Source organism: Rutidosis leptorrhynchoides, chromosome 5 (assembly GCF_046630445.1).
Source record: "Rutidosis leptorrhynchoides isolate AG116_Rl617_1_P2 chromosome 5, CSIRO_AGI_Rlap_v1, whole genome shotgun sequence".
In the NCBI taxonomy this organism is placed as follows: domain Eukaryota; kingdom Viridiplantae; phylum Streptophyta; class Magnoliopsida; order Asterales; family Asteraceae; genus Rutidosis; species Rutidosis leptorrhynchoides.
The window spans coordinates 67,409,407-67,415,545 of NC_092337.1; positions in this window are offsets into that span (position 1 = coordinate 67,409,407).

Genomic DNA, 6,139 nt, shown 5'->3' on the forward strand with positions numbered 1-6,139 from the left:
AATCATTCAAATACACCTTATAAATTGCTACTGCAATTGAGAATTCACACAGATGAAAAAAAAAAATAATAAATAAAAGAACAAAGCTCGTTATCCCTGCCGCCATAGCTTTTGAGCAATAACCTAAATTCGAATCAAATTTCAAAATATAAAAATTCAGTTAGGTCAGGATTCAGCTAGTCAATCTTTCTGTAAAATCTCACCTTCCAATTCTTCAAATTGAAGACGAATTTCGAAGTCAAAGTTCAAACAAAAAAAGTCAACTCTTTCTTCTTCCTTCGAATTCATGATTTATATGTTGTTTCTGGATCAATTGATGTTTGAAAAAGGTTCTGGGAAGGATTTCTTACGTATTTCATGTTGTGATTATAAGCTAAAACGATTTAAAATCCAGAATCAATTTTGATGTTCTTCATTTTTTTCAGCGAACTGTTTTTATTTTATTTTATTTTTTCTTTCTTACCTATTAATCACGACATCCCAATTAGTTAGTTAAGTTTCAATTTCACATTTTAGTTAAAACTTTGAATTCACTATATTGATTGGTGATAGGTTCTGGTCGATTGAAAGTGTGGAAGAAGAAGAAGAAACCCAAACTAGGATTAAATGAAATTAGTTTATGAGTTATATCAGAAAAACAAAGTCAGTAGAGTGGTTTGGAGTGTTTGCGGGTATTCGAGAGGTCAGGGGTTCGAGCCCCGACATGGGCTGTTTTTTTTTGGAAACCCATTCTTTTAAGGTAGCATTTATTATTATTATTATTATTATTATTATTATTATTATTATTATTATTATTATTGTTATTATTATTATTGTTATTATTATTATTATTATTATTATTATTATTATTATTATTATTATTATTGTTGTTGTTGTTGTTGTTGTTGTTGTTGTTGTTATTATTATTGATTATTAATTATTACTATTACTATTAAGTATTATAATTATCACTAGTATTATAGTTGTTATTATTATTGTTATTACCAATAGAAGTATTAGTTACCATTTATTATTATTATCATAATTATTATAATTACAATTATGATTATTATTATTAATATTGCTATTACTAATATTATTATCATTACTAGTATTATTTTTAAGTATTATTATTATTATTATTATTATTATTATTATTATTATTATTATTATTATTATTATTATTATTATTATTATCATTAGTATTATTATAAGTATTATAACCATTAATATTATCATTAATATTAGTATCAGTATCATTTTAGACGTATTATTATTATTAACAAAAGTATTACTATTAAAATTACCATTCGTAAAAAGATTGTTATAATTATTATTATTAATATGCATTAAGTATTAACATCAAAATTATTATTTTTATAATCATTATTATTATTATATTATTCATTATATTAAAAATTACTGATATTATCATTATTAATATAGTTATTATTATTATTACTATGATTATTTTTACCAAAATTATTATTTTGTTTTCATTAAAACTATTATTATTATTATCAGCATTATCTATATCAATATTACTAAAAATAATTACGTTTATAAAAATAAAAGTTTAAAGATATTATTAAGGTTGTAAATATTTTTTTTCATATCAAATCAACAAAATTTATATAAATATTCATATATAACATGTTAGGTATTTTTATTAAAATACTAATCAAATATACAGGACCGTCTCAATAATTCGAAGGCCCTAGGCGAAAACAAAAATGGGCTCTCACACACGTTTAATTTTTAACACATATAATGTGACGCCCCGTACAAAATCATCGTGTACGGTACATCAACAACAGGATCATTACAAGGTCAAACACTATATGCTGTTTGAAAACCGATATGCATTCATAAAAGATAACGTTTTTACAAAAGATGAATAGGAAACATTAACATGAGTACATGATACTAAGGTCATTACAAAGCTATTGTTCTAAAAATAACATAAGTTGCGAATGCAAAGTAAAAGTTCTATGCTTGAGACATCTCTAAGTAATGCAGCGGAAGTCTAACACAGCAAGTCTGTAACAGTAAGTCTATACACCGAGACTAGAATAGCAAGGCTAATAGCGGAAGCAACATCGTCTAAGCACCTGAGAATTACATGCTTAAAAAATCAACACGAATGTTGGTGAGCTATAGTTTGTTTGTATCAGTAATGTAACGTAGGCCACGAGATTTCAGTGCTGCAAACAGCGTATCAAAACAGTATGTTCAAATCAGTATGAATAAGTATATGTATAACCGTGGGCACCCGGTAACTAGACTTAACGTTTATAACCCCCTGAAAGTGCACTTGGCAAGTGCGTATGACTTACGAAGTATTAAACACCCGTTAAATGCTAGCGCGACTAGCCCGAGTGGGGATGTCAAACCCTATGGATCCATATCTAAGATTCGCGTTCACCGGTTCAAAAACCAATGATTAACGTTACCGTGCTAAGGGGAATGTTTATGCCGTTGTATAACCCACACACATATAAAGTTTAAGTACTCGTGCCTAACATGTAAAATGTAAAAAGCGCATGTATTCTCAGTCCCAAAATAGTTAAAGTAAAAAGAGATGCTATAACTCACAGTGACAAAAGCGGTAAAGTCGGTAATGAAAGTACGCAAGTAGTAAGTCGGTCCGAAAGGTCGTCAACCTAAATCAAAGGTTACTAGGTCAGTAGGTTGTCTTAATAAGTTCTAATAGTGCATAAAATAAGTTTAAGTGTCATCATCATCATCATTCATCATCATAAAAGCTAAGTGAGTTTGACAAGAATATAGATCGAAACAATAGGCTGATTTCGGTCAGCTGCTACGACCTCTACGTAAATCAAAAAGATGCATGGTCAGTGGCTATGACTCCGTATATGAGTTCCCTAACAGCTGACAAATTTCCAGGACCTAACTCGTCTTCGTTTGACCGTGGCGACGGTTTAAGTGCGAGTAGGTCAGAAATTTCAGCACAACGTTAATAGGGTGTAGTGACTCTCGGAGGGCCATAAATCCTAAACCGTAACTCGGATTAAGACGAGGCCTAAACGGAAAATCATCTACTCGAACCGAACTAACTGAAAATCAACTTTCCAGTAGCCCAGGTGGTCTGATCAGATACGAAAATCAGTGGAAAAGTGCTCCGGTGGGGTTCTTGGTGCTCGATGCTCATCACGGTTCTCATCCTTGATGCTTATAGCTTCAAGTGTAGAACTCGTTGATGGTTTAGCATCACTTTTGACCAAGATTCACCATCAATACACAATATGTTAAGACCAAGTAAGAATAGAACTCATTCATGAGTCTTAGATGGATGATGAACCAAGGTTACATCATATCCTTAGTCTTAACACTAATACAAGTCACAATAACAACTAAAGTTACAAACTTTACATCAATTTAACAAGTATGAACACAATCTAAGTCAAAAGAGGTGATGGAACCCTAAGCTAGAGAGCTTGGATCCATTTCACACAAGTTACAAGGTTACAAAGCTAGAAAGCTTGAACCTTTAAGTGTTCTTGAAGATCTTGAAGCATAAAGCTTGGATCTTTAAGATATATGAAGATAACAAACACAAGTTTGAATCTTTTTCACAAAACAACATGATCAAAGCAAAAAGAACTTAGATCTAACAAAAAGATATGAAGATTCAAGCTAGAAAGCTTGCATCTTGATTGTTCTTGAAGATCTTGAAGCATAAAGCTTGGATCTTGAAGATGCATGAAGATTACAAACAAAAGTTTGAATCTTTATCATAAAATAGATAGATTAAAGTATAAAAGAAGTAGATCTACAAAAGTTATGAAGATTCAAGCTAAAAGCTTGAATCTTCCATGTTCTTGAAAGATTCATGCTTGAATCAACAAGATATAAGTAAGATCAAAGCTAAAAGGAACTTTGATCTCCATAAAATGATGATGATGATGATCATGAATTTGAAAAGGAAAAGAAGAAGGAAAAGAAGACTTACAAGTAATGCTAGAAAGGAAAGAAAGAGAGAAAGAACAAGTGTGTGAAAAACCAAAATGATCAAGTGTGGAAATGAGAGGCTAAAGGCTAGTATTTATAAGCAAAGAGTGATCACATGGATTGATGACATGGCAAGATCTAGGGTGGTGGTGGTGGATGGTTTATGGAGGGGGAGGGGAAGGACAAAAAGTTTACTTTTTGGCTAATGGTGTCTAAAGTGTGTCCTTTTGCTAGAATCTTATGTAACAAAGTTAATTATCCTTATCCATAATGCTAGCATGACTCACTAATTATTTATTTATTTATTTATTTATTATTATGGGCCACTAGTAATTATATTTGGGCTAATTAATTGAGTCACTAGCTAGAGTAGGGTGGGCTTGAGCCCAACAAGGTAAAAAGTCCAAAAAGGCTAACTATTGGGCTTTAGCAATTAAATAAATAAAATTATGCATCCAAAGGCCCAAGTAATTATTATTATAAAATAATAATTAATATTTCGCTGTCCAAAAGTTCCGGTTCCGACAAAAGTCAAACGTACGCGCAGTCCGCGTTTTAATCGTAACGGCAAGTAACGCTACCGGTTATAAAGCATCCAATGGACAAGTTAAGCATTCTAATCATACCAAGGCACGTTTTAAAGTATATATGAATATAAAACACGTGTGCCAAGGTTCCAGAGTAATAAAGTAACGCAGTACGCACAAATACGCAGTTTCGCAAAAATACAAGGCACAAAAGCAAGCCGAAAAAGCCGGGTCGTTACATTACCCACCTGTTAATGGAAATTTCGTCCCGAAATTTGAGGAGTGACCAAAAAAATGGTACAGTATTTAAATAAGAAGTAGTGTATCAAAGTTCCGTGAGACTCGTGGGCTCAGAAGTGAGTTATTTGCCTCGAAGGGTACTTGGGCATATAAAAGTAAGGATAAGTATATGCCATTAATTAAGTCTCTTGTCCTAAGAGATCAATAAATTGATTTCGTCTCTGGTTAACATGAGTATGTCATTCGAATATATGTATCCACAGAGGGAAAGATGATGCTTTTAGCCTTACAGGCATCTTCAGTAAGCTGGATGTGTAAAATGCATCATGAATGTTACTAAACTCATCTAAAACATTGAGCGCTTATGTCGCAATACAAGACTGACAGGTAGAACGAAAAACATGGTGATCACAACCATGTGATTTGATGTCTGGATAGTGTTAGCCACGGATTTTACTAACCCCTTGATTTCGGAAGGAGACCATAGTTATAATGAACCCGATATTTAAGAACGTTTCATTTGACTAAATGAATTGAAATGTTAGCTGGAAGTGACTAATAGGACTTATATACAATTCAAGCCATAATTATTTATAGTGTCTCCAGGGCGGTCTGAACGAACAATGAAGGATATCACCCAGTTTACCATACTGCAGGTGAACTTATCCTTAGATGAAATGAAAACATAGTTCTATAACGTAACTTTATCCTTTCAGTTACATGTTGAAGTTAGGGTTAACATTAACTAGAACAACATATAATTGCAACCAACGAAGGAAGGAATACGTAGAGTAACCATATCAGTGTCGTAGATGTTTTAAGCAGTCCCTTCTAAGAGGATAACAAGATTCATAGGTTCTTAAAGTAATTTATACTATGTTTTTGGAAGAAAATCGCACGAAAGGTGTAATCTTTGAACGAGAGTGAACTCTTCGAGCGGTTCGTCCTGAATTTATCCTTATACCTAAGGGGATGCGCTGATGAGAAGATACTTGAACCCTTGGTCCTAAAGAACGGTTTACTCCAAGTGAAAAGAATCTCCAAAAATGATTTCTTGTACCTCAACCTACTGTTTCATAGAGATAATGTTTACGAGGGTGTTGCGACTAGCCGTGAAACATGGAGAGTAGAAACTCGCCTAATGCCTTTCCTACGATAGGGTGACCACTGGGTGGGTCCCAGAGAACTGATTTATCGGCCCGCGTTTTTGCCAAGTCTAACCTTAAGAGGAACATTTTATGAGCACAAAGACTTACTAATAAATTTATAAATCTGCCATCCAAAGTGGCTCAAGAGTTTTTAATAAAGATCTTAATAGTAAGCTTTTATCCCTAACGGGGGGCGAGAAGAAGTGTGATCCATACATGGTGTAGTTTAATACGAAAACCTTTAATAAAATCAACCGAGGAAGTTTTGAAAAG